This window comes from Aedes aegypti, chromosome 2 (assembly GCF_002204515.2).
Source record: "Aedes aegypti strain LVP_AGWG chromosome 2, AaegL5.0 Primary Assembly, whole genome shotgun sequence".
Taxonomy (NCBI): domain Eukaryota; kingdom Metazoa; phylum Arthropoda; class Insecta; order Diptera; family Culicidae; genus Aedes; species Aedes aegypti.
This window is the reverse complement of record NC_035108.1, coordinates 28,091,984-28,114,410: the sequence shown is the minus strand read 5'-3', so window position 1 is coordinate 28,114,410 and position 22,427 is coordinate 28,091,984. Positions and strand designations below refer to the sequence as shown.

Below are 22,427 nucleotides of genomic sequence, written 5' to 3'. Positions count from 1 at the left end.
TCAGTGTTACAAAAGCAGTACTTTTCAGTACTATTTTTCTACAATTAATCCCTTTTTGATACTTGTTTGGACCAGTGCCTTCGATTTTTCGTTGGATCCGTTAGCGAAAGCTAGCGGTGGTAATCCTTCTCACGTCTTCTTTCGTTCATTCCAAAAAAGTGGGTTTTAATGCTATTCATAAACGTGGCAAAAATGGAGGAAGGGAGGATTCCCTGGAATGCGCGCTCTCTTCCAAGGGTAAAATGGTTAATGTTGATAATTGCATCGAAATGAGCTATCAGCTCAATGCTTTAGACAAATTCTCTGAACATTAAATAGAACTTGCCTCTAGCCCAGGCTCTTTTATTCAAGTGAGGAATCAAATAGTACTGCCTATCGTGGTCAGTTGTTCCGAATTTAGGGGATTTGGGCAGGAGATCTGAATTCAATTAGAAAAATCAAGGTTTCCTACCATATCACAAAGAAAGCAAACGCGATTGGCCGAAAATTGTTAAACGTGGCTTAAAGAGAAGAAGTACTCATTTTTAAAATATGATGATGCAGCTTTCTTTATTTTTAACATCATTCGTGAGGAATCAAGAATATACCAAGAGATTTTGAGTTGAAATAATAATATATATACTTCTTTTTGAGTAAAGCATACTCAAAATTTATATAATTTTTGTTTCTACGTGTGGGTTTCATAATTGTTTTTTCATAATCGTTTTGACGGCATAAGCGTAAGTGAGTAAGTTGCTCTGACGAAAGAACTCAATGATTGAGATTTGAGAGTGAGTCTGCAAACACTTTTTTCTAAGCAGTTTGCCAAAGGACACTAGTAAAGTGAATATATGATTATTTGTATGTACTATAGCGATTACTACTACAACGTCTCATACACACTCAACCAAACCATGAGGATACTTTGGATGCGGTTTGTTTACATTTATTGTCCAATGAAGTAAAATAAATAATGCTATTCAACGAGTCACTTCCATGACGAGACGGTTCAATAAAGAATTTCAGCTAATGTAATGCTAGATAAAGCTGTTTCAGCGACTTTTTACCCTTCTTACAACCATAAGAAGAGTATGAAGATCGCTTGAAAAACTGACTTTCGATCCGTGGGCCAAGTCTCATATACCAATCGATAGAGCTCGACGAACTGAGCACATGTCCGTTTATGTGTATTCCCATATAACGCTATTAAATTTCATTGCGATTGGACTTTTCATTACAGTGTTATGATTCAAACAGTACCCTGAAATACTAGAAAAAGTATATTCCAATACTTTAAACCAGTGTTTCCCAAACTTTTTTTGGCTTTCGCCCCCTTAAGGCCAACAAATTTCAGAATCGCTCCCCTAATTGAATATATGTATAAAACACCATTCTGCGTTGAATTTTTGAAGTTGGTCAATTTATTAGGTTTACTAGTGTAGTAATTTGGTAGTGAATCGCAAATCAGTCCGATGCATTTTTGTCAAAATTGAGTTGATGTCATTTTTCAACGTATTGTCCATTGATGTTCCAGCAGCACTCACAATAACACAATATTTGTTAAGTAAGATTAGGAAAATCACTAAATCAAATTGTCCCGTAACGAAACGTATCCGCATATCAATCAACGCAATTGAACGCAACGTGTTAAAAATAATTATGGACTAAAATTGAAAGAAAAAAAAACTAATTCACCGAGTTTTTTTTTTAATTCTATGGAAGAAAGACATGAGCGTTTTTATTTGCACCATTTTTTATCGTCGTTTTACCGGGCTTGGTGACTTAAAAACTTTAAATAACTTATGGGAGTCAAAAACATAATGAAATATTTTTCTCATTTTCATAATTTTCGATTTTTTGAAAGAGTTGGTTGGTGTGTAGCATAAAACAAATCAATATTTCTATCAGCCTTTTTTGAAGTTTAGTGATGATATCCATAACACCATCCATAACAAGTTTTAAAATAGTTGGTATCATCATAACTGATAGGACCATGTGTAACCAAACCATGTTTTCTAAAATGAATAATGTTCATTTTTTTGGTGAAAAACCAGATTCCACTAATAAAAACTTAAGCTGCCTAAACTTAAGTATTCCTACAAAAAAAGTTACTAAATATTTGTTCTGATTTTGATATAAGTTCCAAAAAATTCAACAGCTCCAACAAATATCTCACTTCAAAAACACATCCAATGATAGTGTGACTAAGAACTACTCAAATTTACGTTATCTTTTGATAAAATGTCAGTGTCTGATTCTTGTTTCAAAAATACAAACATTTTGTTTTTGACATTCATTCAATCTCATTACTAGCACTTTCGCCCCCTTTCTATGCGTTTCGCCCCCCAAATTCAGTTTTACAAATTTTCGCCCCCCTGGACCCGAAAATTGCCCCCAGGGGGGCGAATTCGCCCACTTTGGGAATCTCTGCTTTAAACTGTCTGTATTTTGATCCATTTATCAGCCATTTTTTAACCGATTCAAGTTCTACTATCGGCTAATGAAAGCTCTGACATTCAAATTTTCATTGAAATCGGATTACTAGTTACAGAGATATCAATGGATGAATTTTGTAAAATAAGTTTATTCTGAAATATTCATTTTTTTTACATTTTGATCAAATTTTCAGCTATTTTCAATCCAATTAAAGCTCTTTTTCCATCGATTGAAAGCTTTGACATCATTCACAATAATATTGCCATCGAATTATAAGTTACAGATAACAAAATCGATTTATTTTTAAATCTCTAAAATTCTTCTTTTTTTAATTTAAACCTGCACATAAATCTTTAAAAAAATATTTTAGGATATCAATTTCTTATATTTCGGTATTAGTATACAGCTTTCTAGACAAAATAGCATTTAATTGGAGGACAAATCTGAACTCATACATCGTTTAACATTTAAGTACTTACTTTCCAGGAGTTTTTCGCAAACCATTAAACTATTAAAAAGGGAACATACTAAAGTTTAGTTATTCTGATACAAGGTTCCAAATGAATGGTGAATAATAATTCCCTCAAACCTAACAGTCTCACCATCGGTGCATTAAGTCAGTTTTTTTAGTATTTTCGCTATTTTTTTTTTCAAAAAATTACATACCAATAAGGCAATGTGTGATTTTCAACCGCTTGGCATATTGGAAAATTCATATATTGGACAGAGTGCTCTAGTGAAGAATTGTGACGTTCACAGTCTGTGATAACCATCCAAACAAACGAAGAGCTACCAACATAAACAGCGACATCAATATTGACATGACGTCTTAAGAATAGAAATACCCTTCAGATTTTAAACTAACGTTTTGTTTTGCCTCGAGCTTTTAACATTTTTTTATTGATTCTTGCATCAAGTTTATTGTTTTCTATAGAAAAATAATTAGATTCGGAACTATTTGCCATAGTTTTTAGGCATGTACGATATTTGAAAAAGCATGCAAAAATGTATAATAAGAACATGACAAACATTTTTGTGGAAGTTTACAGCAGTCACTAGAGAAATTTCTAAAGTTTTAAACAAATTTTTCAATACTTGGACTGATGTCAGATCCCAACCAAATCAACAGCTGTATAACGCCACGTAATGTAAATTTTACTGGAAGGCAAGGGAAGCCAATCAAATGTAACTATTATACATGTATCCAAACACTTTGATTAAATAGAGATTACTTTGTAGCCAATCCTAGAAAAAAAATTGGAAATACAGTGTAAACTCAATCGGAAAATAACAAAATGCTCAGTTGAACTCATTATTATGAATTATTTTTAATTGAACTGAATTCATATTTTTGCCTCCCCATTAAAGTATCTATTTAAAAGTTTTATTAATCATCATTAAGGCATGCGATGAAATTACCTGAGCTGTTAAGATCATCTCAAGATCAAAAAAATAGAATCTTGTCAATTCATCCTTATATTGAAGAATTTATATTTCTATCTCTCAAAGATGATCACTACGATCAGAAAAGATTGTAATACCTCATTGCAATAGTAGAGAAGTATTTCAGATATAACATATCAAACTCGATATATGATGAAAATTTTAAGATGATCAGGCAAGCCCGAAGTTGGCATAATGTTATCAAAAAGCTGCACAGTGTTTGGGGAAGTTATCTGTTTGGTCCAAGTAGTGTATTTGTGGCACACCCTAGGATTATCTGATTACAAGTTTTTAAAATCATGATCATGATCATGAATCAACTGCATCTAGACAAACATTTGAAGTGATAAACTTAATTATGGACTGTTCGAATAATCTTCGATTTGGATTTATGAGAAAAAAACACAATCAAATTTTTTAAAATGATCTTAAAATGGTCTTTGTGAGTTTATATGAAAACTTGAAATTTGACATTGAATTTGCATGTAATGCCTCAATTTCGTCTCAAAGATTCATTTCAAATGTTAGTCTAGAATAAAGTTCTTGCTCGAGTTTATGCTATAGAAAGTGAATTGAATCCATTGTGGGTTACACTGACTTCCGAATGCTCAGCAATGGATTACCTGCTTTGATCTTGTCCACAGTTGATCAGCAGAAAATTTCTCGTTTTATTTTGTATGGGGAAAGGCATCTAACTTTAAATTTCTCGTAAATGAAAGCATTAATCGACAAAATATTTGATAGGCGTGATAGACATTATCGTCACGTACAACCAGTACAAAATATTTTTTCCGAAAAAAGTTCCCGATTTTGAGAAATAATTCGTTAGATGCATTTCGCCATATAAATATTTTTCGCGTTACTTTTTAGCGATTTTTCGTGCATAGACATTAGCGCATGTGCATTATTATGTGGCGAGTAGCGAATCAGGCCATGTATGTAACCCATTGTACAAGATTTCTCCATTCTTCCTTATGCCTAGATAAACTAGCTCAGTGCTAAAAATTTATTTCAGAAAGAAAACTAGTCATCTATAGTGATGGGATAAAAATTTTTCAAACAGCTCTCCGTTTCTATTTAAGGCTTATAGTAGTTTTGAATTCCGTCAAACGGGTTATGTTGCAACAGCAGGGAAACTTACAAGTCATAGATAAGATATCAAATTTATGTTCTTGTAATGTTAAGTATATTTGTCGTGATCTATGAATTGCGTTATTGGTTTTAGATATATAATGACAAATTTTAGTGCAAGTATGGGTATTGTTTCTCATTTTGTGGTCTAGCTTGAAAACAAATATGTGATTCTCCATTCTACCTAAATGGTAAATATATGAAGTTCAACGGCTCTTCTCAAAGTAACAGTGGTGCAGTATACAAAGTGGCCTGATAAAAGTTTCAATAATTTAACAATAAAAAATAAGAAAATAACCAAAAAAAAATTGACGACCCATGTGAGGCAACTTGAAACGGCTTGAAACCATTAAACTCAAATTTTCTGAACTTTCGTAAAATTAAAAAGCAATAATGAACATTATGGTACTTCGTAAAGCAAAAATTTCGTAAACTCACCAATTTTTGCACTTGTACTTAAAGAACGTTGAAAAACCTTTTTTTTGTAATAAATTTCATACCTTTCAATTAAATTATTATAAATTTAAGAAGAGTTCAATCGTTGCCGTCGTCGAGAACGGACGCAAGTAATTGTGTTCCCCCTTGATCGGTTTCTCGTTATTGTCAGAAGAGTTTCCAAGCGCGCTTTGTTTCACGGTCGTTAACTGTTGCTACATCTCTCGTGGTTGATTTTTGTGCTGTAGAAAGAGCATGACTGAAACAGTAATCAATACCGTACAGTTTCGCTTTCCGGCGGGTAGTCCACAACCATCATGGGTGGAAGTGGCAACCTTCCTAAAGCAGCTGGACACGGACTTGATGTGGATGGAAACAATAAACAAAGTAACAAAAATAATGCCTCTAGTAAATTTTGGGTTGACGAATCCGATACCGTTCTCATAAATGATTCAGAACGTCACATTTTTTGAGCTACAGATCGTTGAAGTTGTATAAAAGACTGGTTTCATTAATATCTGAATGATGAAACTCAAACTATAATCTTATCCACCAAGCATGCAGAGTTCGCAAAATAGGATTGAAAATTTCATGTACATAGGATATAGTTTGGTTTGAATTGCACGATTAAATTATGATTAAATGTTTTTTTTATTTAGGATGTTCGCAGTCTCTATACAAAATTCTAACTTTTATATGACATGACCATCGGCAAGCATCGTTTGATAAATGTATGATCCGTGCTGAAAAAAAAACATCGTATTGAAACTTGTTGCATAAATAATTATTTGAGCATTGAAAGTATTAAATACGAATATTGTCAATACGTATTCTTTAACACTTGTAGTTTGAATTCTTAGATAAATTTGGCAAATAAATCGCCATACAAACATGTAAACTCGCATGCATGTTGACGGACATAATTTTCCAAAACGACAAGGAATTCAACAACCCCATATTAAGTAAATGGAAATATTTTTATGCTAGGGACAAGAGTTTGTTACCCAATTGAAAGTTTATGTTCAGTAGAATCCTAAGAGTCTGTGCCTCAAATTTCTAGATGTTTGGTTATACGGTTAACTTCTGAGGACAGGAAAAAAATTGGAAAGTGGTCAATCCTTTTTTTTTTGAGAAATTTGAGATTGAAACCCCTAGGTTTCTTCAACCTCCTCGAACAAAATAAAACGAATGTTAGACACTTTAGACCGTCATCTATTGACTATCCATTTTTTTTTAGCTTTTGGCCACATGACTCAGCGTAGTAACTTCCTTAAGCCAATGTGGCTTATGAACAGATTTTAGGCCATGAAAAAATTGAAGGTATGTGGGTTTGAAGTTCAATAATTTTCATGTTATAGCGTAAGGAAGGTTTCGCCAAGACCATCATGATTAATGGAGGAAACCGCATTTTCAAACTTTATTACATTATTAGGGACTGTTCATTCGATAAAGAAGACACTTTGTTTGTGTTATATGTTTTTAATGTTTTAACGAAATCGGTTCTATTCTACACAAGGTCTAACATATTGCTCTTTTCCAAGAACTTAATAGTTTTTTTCAGAGAACTAAGAAACACTATTCTTCAAAGTTAAACATTATTTTACGCATAAATGAAAATATCTCATTCTTATAAACAAATTGGATGTTGGTAGTCATCATTATTCTACTGAAGGAAGAGCTTTAAAATCACCAATAATATTCTATTAATCTCTGACACTAGATCACTCTAATGAATTATCCATTTATGTCCAAATTTGCTTAAATACCATCCTTTTACTCTCTGCAAAAATAAAAAGTAAAAAGCGTATTCAAAATTGTTTTACATTACTTAATAACTATGTTCGAGAATAGTGAGCTGAATCGTAAGTTTTAACCGCATTCTAATGTGTTAAATTTACTGTTTATTGTCGTTTATTGAAAAATAGCACACCTTTAATCAACATGTACACTACGATCTACATCAATTTGTGTACGTTTTTCCTCAAATATTTCGATCGGTGATTTCAGTGTTACACATTATGAAAATAATTAATTTAATTTTATTATACTGCCAATTATGATTATTTTCTTAGTGCTTTGAGAGGCATCATAACGCATTTTTATCTCTTATTTTCCGAACATGACGATGAAAGTGAACTAGCAACACTTCAAATGTGCAGGTTGTTTTTTGTAAAAAGACTAACATCATGATAAATCTTCAAATTCTATTCACTTCAGTTCCCTTTAAATTTAAAATATTTTTCTTAAAATATATCGTTGTAAATAGTTATTATGATATATAAAAAATGGTTGTTCCAAAATTACCTTTTTTTTGGAGATTTCTCATTCATTGTGCGAATCGTCTACAACTTTGAAGTATGAATCACTTCAATACGACACATGTTACAAACAATAATATGACTTCAGTAGCTGGTTAAAAATCTATGCCGAAGTGAACCATAAGTATTAGGAATAGCATTCGGCTCTCCAGCGGAAATTATAATCTGACAGAATTACTTTTATATTTCATGTTGTTTCATACAGCTCTGTGTTATATCGAGTTTTTTATAATGGAGCTTCACAAAACTTTTCCATATATCGTTTCGTTTCGTTACCATTAGTGTTAGAAATTCCGTGTATCATTTTGTTTCGTACAGACAAGATGCATATCGCATACCCTTAGCGGATGCTGCTCTGACTGAAGACTTGAAACTGAGAGAGAACGCTTTGCTTCGGAAATGTAAACAATGCAGTTTGTTTGCTGCAGATAACCCACGTATCGTTGGGAGAGGCCGTCATCCGGAGACCACTCGGACCGGACGGATGATGGTTGGAGAAGACGCGATATCATAACGGAGTGCGAGTGAGCGACTTGGGGCGAACGAGAGCGAGAAATCGGACGCCCATATCGGTGGCAGCTCAGATGACACGTGAAATTGATTCCGTCGTCGGCTTGTCGTCCGTTGGACCGAATGGGTAGGTGAGATGCTGCGGCTGCTGGTTGGTTGGCTGAGATGGTTCCGATTCCGCGAAAAATAGTGATCCACGTGGGAATAGTAGCTCTAAGTTGAGAGGCGATCGGTTTTCATCGCCGTCGCCTGCTGAGTTGTTAGGAGCGAGGAAATGCTTTTTTTACGATCGTCTCGTTTGTTGAACGACGGAACGAATCCATGGGAAGTAGGTATAGGTGGCGATCGGTTAACGATCGGACAAGAATGCGTGCAACTGGAATGCGAGATTGTTTCCAATTCTGGCGATTAATGAAAAATAATGATGGTGGATGGAGGTTTTGTACGAGAGAAAGTTATTTGCTCTATTGTTAGGAAGTATGAAAAAAGTATTTAAATTTCAATGTAACGTAAACAGAAGAAGATGGTAAAATCCAACGAAAATCATCTACTGTTACTGCATCACGTTTAATTTTCAGCTAAAGATGCTTGAATGTTATATGATCGTGTAAAGTCAAAGTGCATTCGATTGAAAAATAAGAGATTTGTCGTTGACAATTCAGTTTATTTCGATGCTCAAAATACAGAATGTCCGCAAATTATCCGTACAAACTTTGAAGACATGGCTCTATACCATCAAGCATAATAAATTCAATATTCTTGCATGGTTTTAAACATTGGTTCATTAAATTCTTAAGAAGTAAGTTCGACACATTTCCGATTTCAAATATTTGCAAAACCTAGCCAAGCTAGCTGTTTTTCGAGCTTTATGTCGGAAGGGAAATTTCCATAGAACTCACTGGATTTGAACCGTATAATTTTCTATTTCCAGTCTTGTGGCTTCAAGTAAGACTGTAAGCTGTAGGTTTCATCAAATAATAATAGGACATTTGGATTCATCTCTTTTAGATTTTAAGGATAACGCATCTCCAGTATGACTAGCGGCCCTCAGGAGATCGAATTCGAAAAAATTACACACGTCTATCTCAGTAACAAGCAATAATTTCGATTTTTTTTAAAGTTTTTTTTTTGTGTTAACATATAGATGTATTATAAAAAGTACATGGACATTATTTTTTTCATTGCTTTCAATGCGAGATCATCTTTCCTATATTTTGCTGTTCGGATAATTTGCGGACACCCTGTATGTACATGAAAATAAACTGAAACTTACAACATATTTTTAGCTGTATATTACAGAGTTTTTGAAGATCGAAAAACAATATTTTTTTATACACATACACCTACACATATATCATATTCGATTTGTTTGGAGCGAACATTGAATTAGATGCTTCAAAATTCCAACAGAATCTTAATCCATTTTTCCTTTTTTTATCTCACGCATAATAAGCATGTGCCTTAGAGCGATTCAAAATTTAAAAATGTTCGAAAATCCAATCTTCCATATCTTCCTTACCATCCTCACCATAAAAATAGTGTTCTGTGAAATTTTCAGTTTTTTCGGTGGCGATTTAAAGGTGGTAATTACTATGCAGAAATTTTAATTTTGAAAAAAATGTACCAAACACATTAGTACTGTACTGTAACTTGTCATCCTCGAACCGTTCTGATGTTTTCATCTTTTAAAATAGCATCCAAATTAATATTCAAACAAATCAGAATGATCGCAAAATATTCCGTTCTGAAAAGTTCCAAGAACACCAAGATCAAAGCGCAACTATCAATTAATTGACGTCTGCACTGCATTCCATTGCCGATCGCGCTTAATTATCCTCTGTGATTACCAGAGCTCATGGCCAATCGACTTGCATAAGCAAGCATATGAGCGAACACGGCCCTCGTAACAATTAGCGGAATTTGGGGCAAGTGTGCCACCTTAATCAAATTGTTCTCTAACTTTGCCTAAAGCTTAAAAAATCCACCAATTCAGCCTCATGAGGTTAGTTTCACATCTTTTCATAACCACTGTGCCATTGAAAAAGAAAATAATTTCAAAAAGTATTAGTTTTGGAGCTTCTCAAATATTATCCAAAATAACCTATTTTTCAACACTATGGGGCAAGTGTGCCACCCATATGGGGCAAGACGGCCACCGAATGAACATCGCATGTAATTCTACCTGTAATGAAATTTTCTTTATTTCCTATTAATATTACTTACAAAGCAGGCGCTAATCGATAATTTAAAAAATAATTTTAAGTTTACCGTAGTAAGGGGAGGCTTTATATAAGGGTCAAAACATGCGTAACTCCCTATTACTCAATTCGAATAACTAAAATGGTTATTTTTGTCTCCATTCAATACAATATATGTATTACCCTTATATTACGGCAAATATGTATAATATTAAACTAGATCAGCACTAAATAACGGTAAAATATTGATATAGATATGTAAAACGATACTTAATAAGCCGAAAAACATGTTATTAATGAATATTTGAGAAAAAATCGCCTCAGGGGGCAAAAATGTCAGATATTCTCCTACTATACTTCAGAAACTACTACTGGTGCCTTATTTTGATTTTTTATTATGGTTTTGTTGATGATTTTTACATTTTTATATATATCACTACAATATATTTTGTTTACCAAGTAGGTGGCACACTTGCCCCAATAAGTATACATTTCAACCAAACTGGATTTCGTATGTAAAACTAAATACTTTTTTCGTTCAAATGCCACAATAACTTACACATCTGAATAGTTTCACGATGTACAGTACGTTATAAAAATCTGTTAATAATTTATCTTTCACTATGCTATTTAGAAACAACGAAATCTTATAAAAATCCACTCAAATTTGGTTGTAGATACGTGAAAAATAGAGCAATTTTCATCATATTTTAATCATTGTACACCCGATTCTGTTTTTGCACGGGGGATGCGTACCGTGCAAAAAAAGTTTTCAGTTCAAAATTTCAAAAACCGTGCAAAAAAAGTAACACTATATCTCGACGTTTCATGCAAAAATAAGGTTTTGGTGGAAAAAAATGTATGGAAACTTTTTTTGCACGGCCGTGTAAAAAAAATCCGTGCAAAAACAGAATCGGGTGTATTGTGAACTATAAGGAAACATATTGTTCAGCTCAAAGAGAAAATATATATTGTAATTTTTATAAAAAGCAGGGGTGGCACACTTGCCCCATCATCAGCATCGCAAGCGTCATCATCTCCCTTCCCTTTTCATCAACCATCGGCGTTTTGTCCGGTAATTAATATTAATTCCAATTCTGCGACCACGCGTTCCATTTTACTCTGTTTGTTTGCATATTTGAGGCCTCTCGCTACCATTCCGAGAAACCATCCACAATCGACACTCACCCACGCTGACCTACTGATAAATCCATCGGACCCATGCTAGGGTTACCACATTTGCTCTCACCGGAGAAAGTACATTTTTCAACATAGCCTATCTTAAAAAAAAATCCACGTTTAATTAACGTTATTCACTTAATTTTCTTGTTGGTTTAAAGTCGATGGTGGCATGAACCCTTTTTGTAGCAATTAGACTAGAACTAAAATATGCATGTATATAAAGTCTGTTTTACTTAGTATTTGGCCGAACAAAATGTCTGATTCTCCAAGAGGAATTTTATTTATTTCGTTATTAGTATCATTCCAAATATTTCATTCATTTCTTATATATACGTGCTCTGTGACAACACTATTATCCTTATTTGGTTTTTCTGGAGATTCTTCTGAAATTCTCCTTAAGTGTTCAAACTGCGATTCTTTGCAATTTGTTATGTCTGGATCATCCCCGCTATCATAAATTTAATTTTATTGACAATTTCATCGGTCTTTTCCGGTGAAATTAAAATTGTAACATTTACCGACCGTTTACCGAATTCTTGTGAGTCGAAATTTAGTGCTTTTCCCCTGCTCCAAGATTTTTAAGAATCCAGAAATTCTCTAATTAGAATTTCTGCTATGATAGATTGAAATTTCTTGAAGATACTCTTAGAAGAATCGATTTTTGAATTCTTGGAGCAGTTCCTCACAGCATTGTTGGAGGCACGACAAGTTTTTATTTGAACAATAATAAATCCCTGAATGATTTTTTAAAGCATCTTTAGATTAATTCTCCGGGGAAGAAAACCAATAATTCATATGAAAAGTCCAAAATTTTTATTAAAATAAATAAATTGTAACAAATCTTTAAAAAAAATCATTTCGAGTGAAAACAAAATTGAGACTCTTGAAAAAATCTTCCTAAGTATTCTTGAAGAAATATTCGCATTAGTTTATGGAGGAATAATGTAAGATTTTTTTGAAATAACATCTTCTTATATTAAACAAATACATGTAGAAAAAAACATCGAGAATTTGAAATCTTGAAGATTTTAACTGAGTATGATTAGTAAGTAGATGACTCAGGATTTTCTGGGTATCTACTCAGGTTTCACTATTTTTTGTTTCATACGAATCTTTAAGCTTTGAAAGAAAACACTCAAGTGATCAGTTTAATCATACTAGCTTTAAAACATGCTCTAGAAAGTTATCTAACAGTTATATTCGAGTAAAGTGAAAGCCTTTGCTAAACTGAGCGAAAGCTTTTTCTTTATACGACCTATTACGGTCCAAATAAAGACCATAATTTTCCTTGTAGTTGCTAAAAATTTGACGGCACTTGAAGTAATACATCAAAATCTAGAATGTCGTAGAAAGTGTACTGCGATATGCCAAACTTGGTAAACAAAATGTAGCGCTGAGCCCGACAACTTTATTTTTATTTCGTCTTTAAACCAAATTCAGTACTCTGAAATGTTTCTGAAAAATTACTGGAAGGTCGGGGAAAGTCAGGGAATTTTATTTTCCAAATCAAGTCGAAACCCTGTAGAGGATTGCTTAAAAAATTCACAGCAAAAAATATTGATTCTCTCTTGATTTCTCCTAATATTCCACAAGGTTTTCATAAATAATGAAATAAGATATAACTGGGAAAATGTTCTTAGTGATTTCTCAGAGAAGTTTTCAACAAATCTATCTGCATTTTTTCAAAAGAAATTGTCTAAGTGTTTCTTTAAATTTATCGAAAAATCAATTTGATATTAATCCCGGAATTCCTTACCCATATTTTTCAATTTAATCATTTCAAAGTTTTTAGTGAAAAGGGTTCTTCCGTGCAAATATTCAAAAAATTTTTCGAGAAATTTGTTCAGAGATTTCTCATTTTTTATTATTAAAGTTCAAATTGAATTTGGAAAAATATTGAACTCTTATCGGGAAACTCAAAAATTGATCGTAGAATTTTTGGAACTTTCTGACATCCTGACGATGTTTCTCACAGAAAAAGCTTTGGCGTTTTTTGTTGGATCAACTACAAAAAATCTTGTTAATTTTTATCGTCTTTATAATAGACAATGGTTTATGTTAAAACAGACGGAATTTTTATGAAAGTGTTTGTATCTTACATTTGAGAAAATGTTTCGCCTGAACTCCGAAGCTGTAATATGGCAGATTAATCTAAAAACTTTTAACTATTGTGGTAGAACTGTAAAAGTTGAAGGTGAAAATATTGGCGGTTAACAAAATTCATAATTTAAAACTTGGAGTAAATTTTTGCATAACTTTGAAAATTCGTTGAGGAATTCATGATGGATTTTCAGAAATCATGAGCCATACGTATAAGAACTCTGAAAAATTTTAAAACTCCTGGAATTCATTTTTCTCCTTTAGATTCTTTAAAATGTTGCTTTTTGGAGTACGAATTTTTGTATGAAGGTGCCTAAGAATACGTCATGTGAAGGAAGGAGAAACAACAAAATGTTAAATCAGATAGAAACAACCAAAGATAAGTGATTATCTATATTTTTCTCTAGAGGTGAATCAATGGGCTGGATAAATAAACAATAAACTGCAGGATAATTGAAATCGCTAAAATCATATTAAAAAAAAAAACAAATTTCTCAAGGAGCTCCATCAGAATCTTCATAATTAAGCCAAAAAGCCTCTAGGAATTCCGCCTTGAAAATGTACAAGAATTTAAATCCAGAATATATTTTTTTTACAGAGTTTTTAAAAAAATGTCTGAAACATTGTTTTAAGAAAGATCTTCACAAATTTCTTCATGAATTTCTTAATTAATCCCTGCCCAGTTATTTTGCTAAATTGCTTATTTCGGAAGTAAAAATATGCCTGGGATTTTTCAATAAATTTCTTCTGGAGATTCGAAGCCAAAAGACGTTCCAAAAATACTTTTCGTATATAATTCCTGTAGAATCTGAGGATTTGAAGTAGAATTTACAAAAAAAAAACAAAGGAGAATTAGTAACGCAATTTAAAATGCATTTTAAAAATATTTCTGAAGGACTTATAATGAACTTTGCGATAAAGTTTTTAATAACTTTTTTGGGAAAACTATGGTTATTTACGACTTCGGCATCATTGGACTATTATCGGCAACCAAATTTCAAATGATACACAGAATTTTTTCTTCAAAACACATCAATGAAAACATTCACATGTTTCTTTGTTTCGTCAGCTTCCCATTGACGAGATTGCCGAGACTGGACGAACAATTTCACCATAGATGCCATCAATTCAAATGAACACGCCTCAAAGTGCGACTGATTTGGAGATTTGCCTACAGTTCTTATGGAAAATCTTCCGAAGAGAATATTTAAGGCTGCCGACATTAGTCACACGGATATTGGTTGTTTGAAGCGTTATAAATAAGTTTCCAAGAAGGTTTTAACAAGTCTATCTTTGAATTGATAGAGGATTGAGCAGCGCATACATGTAAACAGGCAAAAACGTAATTTTTCTGCTGATGTTCGAGAAAATTGCAAAAGAAGCGCGACATCGGTTTGGACTGCCAAGAATACGTAAATTCCCCTATATGAAGGAATTTGACAGAATCAACGAATATTTAGAAAAAAAATGTTAGGGCAAAGTTTGAACTTTTCCAAGGTTAAGCCATTTTTAGCAAATCTCAATATTATTTGACTACTTTCTAAAAGATTTGAAGCAAAAGGTATAAACCACGCTTCGATATACATTAACAAATTTGATCACTTAAATTCTTAAGAATGTAAAAAACTTACTTGATAAAACGTAGTTTAGAGATAAATTAAAAAGTTCATTCATACGAAATTATTAAAAAAAAATGAAGCGAAAACAGAGAAAGAACATATTGCTAGAATCAAAAATTTTTTTACTTTTTTGAAGCCTTAGGTAAGTTCGAAATTCCTTGAAGAGATATGTTTTGAATTAGGCCTTGTTTTTTGCCAATAATTGCAGCTATTTTACCTCTTAGAAGTTCCTTTAGTTATTTTGCCTATATATTTCTTTGCCGAGACCTTTTTTTTATCAATGAATTTCCACCCTCCAAGAACACAGGAAATCGTAATTCAGTTAAAAGGCTACACTATTCTAGAACATTTGAAATAGTATGGTTTTCCGACCGATTTTCTAGGATACTGACGCTTTTTAGTATCACAGTATTTTGAAACGGAGATGTCGAGCTACAGCAGGACGATTAATTTTTCGATGGTCGTACAATTCAACGAATTCAGAACCGCCACACTTATGCTGTGAACGACAAGCTAGGTTTTCCCACTATTATTGAACAAAATAAAAGAACGTAACTACTGAAGAATGTTTATCAATAGATTCAGAAGCTTTTACTTCACTTTAGAATTATGTAAACATTTTTTTTCATATGTATTTTCATTCAAAATTATGGAGGGGCCTGGAAGACTCTGGGGGGGCCTGGCGTAGGAACAGCCAATGACGTCTGGTAACCCTAGACGTACCAGTGCGTAGTAGCTACTCGAAATACCAACACAATGGTCCTGCTCTCTGATGTTTCGCTTTCGCTTGTTAATTGTTTCTAATTTAGCAATTGAGCGATACTTGTGCAAAGTTGTCATTGGCTCTAATTTGCGTCCCAATCCCTATGAGATGGCGATGGTGGCACCGGTAGTTGGCTAAAACATTTGCGGAATTACGCTGTAATTGTGTCAACTCTGGGTAGCTTGATCAAATTATGCGAGACACGGAAATACTTGAGATCTCTTCGGCAGAATGTTGTAGCGATTATAGGGTAGATTTTGGGGCGAAATATTGAGTAAGTTCAATATTGCTGGATCTTATGCTAATATTGCGAATTTGAAACTAAATTTTATATTAGGTTCCGTCGTTGGGTGTAAGAATGGGTCAAAAAAGGATATGTTCGAATTATTTATTGAATAACTATCGCAAGTTAACTCCAATAAACTTCGAATTTGGTGTGTATGTTCTTTGATGGTATATTAACAACTGTTGAAAATATTAAAGAAAAATATTTATTCACTACGGCACTATACGTGAATGAAAAGTGACCCAATCTCACCCCATAGAGGGGGTGACATTGGGTCACTGTAATTGAAATAACTTATTTTTGAGAATATGGTTACAAAACCACTCACAGCTGAAAAATATTGATGAAATACGATGCAAACAAGAAGAAATGACATCTAAGAAGTTTCAGAAGTATGATGAACTCACTTAAAAGTACGATTATATAAAAAAATTGAAGAGCTATGAGAAAAAAAATGTAAACCCAGCATTCATCGTCAAGTTTACATAAATTTACTTGTTTTTTCTTCTTCAAATTGTCTTCTAAGACACGTCTTCATTGCCATAAAGCCTATTCAGTAGCCCCAAAGATGTTCTGGAACAGTGATTATTTTAATCCTTCGCAAATAGTTAAAGTTCGGTGCGATATTCAACGATCAAAAGATTTCAGGCAGTTGTTGACGTCATATTCCCGGTATATCAGCAATCAAACTCATTTGTACCTACTTTTGTGAGATGTTTCTATGATATGAAAATACAAATTAACAATAAAATATGAAAAAAAAAATATGATAAAATTTTACGATGTTGCTGCGTACGAAAAAGAGATACTGGTTTGAGAAATTGTCAAAATGCGTTGCATTGTTATTGAATGCACAGGATGTCTACTCATTTACAGAAATTAAATTCCCTGATATTTCCAGGTTTTTCCAGGCTTCAAAAAATAATTCCAGGTTCAAGACAATCGCCAAAATACATAAAAGATTGATTGTAATGGGTGATTTCGTTTTAATTTCCATGAGATCCAAGAATGCTCATCAAATGATTTGAAAGTGCCTTCGATCATCAAAGTAAGATATGAAGAAAACACTAATCAAACTGAGGAAAAAATAGCCGTTCCTTCAAAACGGGATTCAGATTTAAAGATCAGCGACGTACCCATGAAATTTATTGGAGGTCGTTTTGAATATTTTAAATGACTATAACCGACCCTGAAAATAACAACTTTAAAGACCTCTAACTTAAAAAAAAACTGAAAAAAGACTAACAGAAACCATGATCTGAGAATTCAATTCTTCATTTGAACAGACATTTATTGAAGAATATATCTTAGATTTTTTTTAATTCTTCGTAACATTACGACAAATATAACCGCTTATTTTGCTGTAGATTTCTTTCACATGTTACTCCAAAGATCTCTTCTGGAGTTTGATTTGTAATTTCTAAGTAATTCTTCCAAGGATTTCGTTTTAGATACCTTAATGAAATCAATCTGGATTTTTTCTAAGGATAAAAAAAAAACAACCAAAGATTGTTTCATTTTTCAAGGCAGTTCCAAGTTCTCCAGAAGTTTATCTAATGATTATTCCATTGATTTTGACATTCTGCTACATTTCTGTGACATTCTGCAACATTTCTTTTTAGAGCATTTCAAGAAATCGAAATTCCTTCAGGGAGTCCACCATTTTTTTAATTCTCCAAGAACTTTAAATGTATCCAATTATTCATCAAGGGCTGTATCAAAGAACACGTCAAACTTTAGAGAAAATTCTGAAAAAATTCGCGTGTAACTTTCAAAAAAATCTTAGAGTGATCTCCGAAGAAACTTGTGTGAACTCTAAGTTTGCCCTAATAAATTTCTGCAATGATCTCGAAAAGAACTCCTGGATTCATGATGAATATTTCTCTTGGATTTGTCTAATTAATTGCTAAAATAACTAAAAAAAAACCATTCCAATCACTGAATAATGTCCTTTAACACTTTTTGGAGTTTTTCTTAGAAATTAGAAAAAATATCTGAAGAAATTTATGTGTGATTGATCGGAATAGTAACTGTAATAATTGTTGTAGTATTCACTAGTGAGGAACCTTTAATTAAGTTGTGAAAAATCCATGAATATTTAGAAATGTTGTTTGATTTTTTTTTGTTTTTTCGAGAGATGGTTGAACCACAGCAATAATATTTTGATGAAATGCTGGAGAATTTTTTGGACAAACCTAATGAGAAATACCAGGTTGAATTTATGAAGGAATTCTTGGAAAAGTTTATAATAGATTTCATCGCAAAATGCCTGAATGATTTCTGGAGCAGTTACTAAAAGCAATCGTAGAAATTTTTTTAAAACTTATCCTTTTCAAAATGCCTGGAATAAATAAAATAATTAGCGTAGGAATTATTATAAGGTTTGGAAAAATGTTGAAACGATTTTTTGTTTCAAACACTGGAATGAACCATTATGGAAGAACTTCTGTAAGATCTGTGGGAAATTTCCTAGAAGTAACAAGTTACTGACAACTGGAAAAATCGCTATAAAAACCTTTGAAAAAATATCTGGAGGAAATCCTGGAATAATTGGACTCTTTCAGAGTAATCTCTTTGAAAATTACTGGAGGTAGTAGCGCTGGAGTGCTCTAGGATTTTCTGGATTAAATTTTGAAGAATTTTATTTAAGCATCACTTTAGAAATCGCTGGTAGCATTCCTGAAAGAGTTCCTGGAGTATCCCAGAAGGAATATCTGCAGATATCACAAGAATTCCTGAAGAACTCCTCGGGATCTGAGAAAAACATCATAGAGAACTTGTGGAATAGCCGCGTAATATTAAGACAAAAAAAGACCTTACATAAAAAGGCATGTTAAAGACAAAATAGTTAAATGACTGCACATCAAAAGTAGCGTTTTAGCGGCTGAAATTTTTTTGTTGTTGAAAAGTTCTGGAGTCGCAAAAAGGACATATTCTGCCATGCATTACTCAAAATAATTTCCCTGATTGTGGCTGAAACTCCCTGAGAATTCCAGGTTTTTTCCAGGTTGAATAAAATTCCCTGATAATTCCAGGTTTTCCAGGTTTTTCCAGGTAGTAGACACCCTGATGCACGAAATTCTCAAGTAGACTTGTTTGATGGTCCGGCGATGCTGTATTTAGAAAGAATAAACGTATCTAAATGATGAAAGAGTACACACGGCACCGTAAAACGACAAAAATGTAGACTTGTGATTCCATTAAAAATCGTTCTTGCATGACCCAATCTCACCCCCATTTTTAAAGTTTTAGACACCGTACCGAAAAAAATGGAATTTTTGTGGAAAAATCAAATAGATTTTGGAAAATACGACTGAAGTGTATTGAAAAGACTTTCAACCTTCTACTAATATAACATGAAAGATTAAAGTACATGTGCTATACTTTGCACCCGAAAAATTTAATGTTGTAAATTTTCTCTAGTTTCAACATACAAGTTTGTTGATATGCTGAACAAAAACTACTATTTCTAAAAATGTATAATGTGATTTATTGTGAGTAATAATATGTTCTCTAACATATGAATTATTAATTTTAGTAATATCAGCATTATTAGCTGAAATATTTCATAAATCATATTTTTCCGTTTTGACCCAATCTCACCCCCTAGACCCATTGTCACTCCCAACGACGGTACAACAATTGTTGGTCGAACAATATCCAATATCTCATAGAAGTCTTAGCTTGACGTGTAATGCCTTGTGAGTTTTTTTTATTGATTGAATATCTAAAACAGCATTGATTGTTACATCACAATAAACATTATTATTATTTTTTAAAGTGTGGGGTTGGACTTCTCGAGAAATGACACACAACCAAAATTGACATTGATTCTGATTAGAAATTGTGAATAGATCTCCATTTGCGCATGTAGAATCATGTATTATCTTCAAGGAATTATTCAAGAGTTATAGTTTTTCACATTTTACGCATCCAGGAAAAACTTCATTTGGATTAACATACTTAAAAATTGTAGATAACTAACAGCAAGTTAAATCTCGTTCAACGAACTGATTCAATTTGCAAACAAGTTTGGTAAATGGCAGAAAACCGCTCCAATCCAAAAATACCTCTAAACATCAGAGTAGCGTCATTTACAACATTTCCATGCAACTATTAGAACTGGAAATTTCTGCTTTAACGCCAACATTAAAACAAATCACCGTTCGACAAATAATCGTTTCCAAACTAATCACCTTCTGTCATTGTTGAGTTTATTTGCAAACAAACCTCTCCTCAAGAACCGTAGTGCAATTATTTAATTTTCCAGTTTACAACCATTTGCCGCAATTGACGCTCCATCGCGTCGTTCCGTTCATTGTTGACTTTCACTCGTAGCTAGGATAGGTCAACATTCCAGAAGAACGCTCCTTATTGAAATCTGCAAACGGAGCTCGTCAACGATTGGCGAACCAATGCAACCAGAAAACAAATATCCCATCGTTCATCGTGAAACTATGTCTGGCACTGTTGAAAGATGCATTCCCGACCATCCCGACGATCGTGGTTGACTAAAATCTTTCCATCTACCAGCACTTTACTTCCGAACTGAAATCACTACGACTTGTTTGAGAAAATCGGTTTTGCCAACTTCAAGATTAGCTTCAGATGAAGGATGCTGTTTTTCCAGAACCACTGTTTGCAAAGGTAGCTTCTCACCTAGTTTTCCCAGCGAGAGCAATGCTGCAGACTAGGGTGACCCATTAGAATTGAACCGTGAAAACTTTATTGACATCGCCAAAAGTTGTTCATTTAAACCCTTAAAAAATAAAGGGTGTACGGAATCAAATTACACCACTTTTAAATGGCTGTAACTTTTTATCCGTTGGGTATTTTCTATTAAAATTTTGGGTGTAATTTATTCAATGAGTATTTGTTTACGCTGTGTAAGCTTAACTAGGAAATGTGCAATCGTTGTGAAGATAAATCGGAAGAACAGCAGCGGCGCAAACAAATTTTGCGCGCGTACACCCCAACCTCTTTTTATGAAAGTTATCGGGGGGTCGTAAAAAAATCGGTCGTAAAAAAATCAGGGTTATAATTATGTTTTTGAAATACCCAACATCTAGAAGTGGAAATACTGATTCGAGATATTCGGGAAAGTTGAAGCATGGGTTGAGAACTTTGCAAAATGGCCGTACAAGATTTCATATTTTGGTAATAGATGGCAACACTGCTCGATTGTTATCAAAAGAGCCAATTTATTGGGGGTGTGATATGCAAATACCAACAATATTTAAAGATAACGATACCGAATGTTCACCAAAGTTGAAAAAAGTGTTGCGTGCCATGCAGTCGGCCGAATCACAAATATTCATGTTGTTGGCAACACTGTTTAAGAAGAATAAAGAAAAGATCAAAACCATAAAACTTGAGGGGAATAGAAAAATAGAATGCTTAGCAACATAGCAATACTCCTCAACTGTAATTCAGTTTTTCATGAAAGGTTCAAAACTTGGTCGTAGCTGGCAACACAGTTTAAGTGAAATTGCGCCTCCAGGCAGTACAAGTGTGCATAGAATTTTTGTTTTCTGGATAGCTCCGGATCCTGACCACTTAGAAAGATAGCGTCTTCGGAAAAGTTGTTCAATAGCCTAAGAACTATCATTATTCTAGCGAAGAGATGCAAGATTTTGCTACCAGGCGGCGCAAGTGAGCATATAATTTTTGTTTTCCGGATAGCTCAAAATCCTAACCAAAGTTGTTCAGTAGCTCAAGGGTTATCATTATTCTAGTCAAGAGATACAAGGTTTTTCCTCTAGGCAGCGCTAGTGAGCACGATTTTTTTTTTGTTTTGCGGATATCTCAGGATCCTGACTACTTAGAAAGATAGGGTCTTCGGCAAAGCAGTTCGTAGCTCAAGGCAGCGCTAGTGTACGTGAAACTTTTGTTTTGCAGATATCTCAGGATCCTGGCCACTAAGAAAGATGGCGTCTTCAGCAAAGTTGTTCATTAGTTCAAGCGCTATCATTATAAAAGCTATGCGATTCAAACTTTGCCCAAGACGCTATCTTTCTAAGTGGCCAG

General features: G+C 33.4%; 1 protein-coding gene across 7 annotated transcripts in view; it reads right to left on the bottom strand.

Moving 5' to 3' along the window:
* LOC5573236 (rap guanine nucleotide exchange factor 4) overlaps positions 1-22,427 on the bottom strand; it is a 1,027,655-nt gene that overhangs the window by 603,701 nt on the left and 401,527 nt on the right. The window lies entirely within an intron of this gene.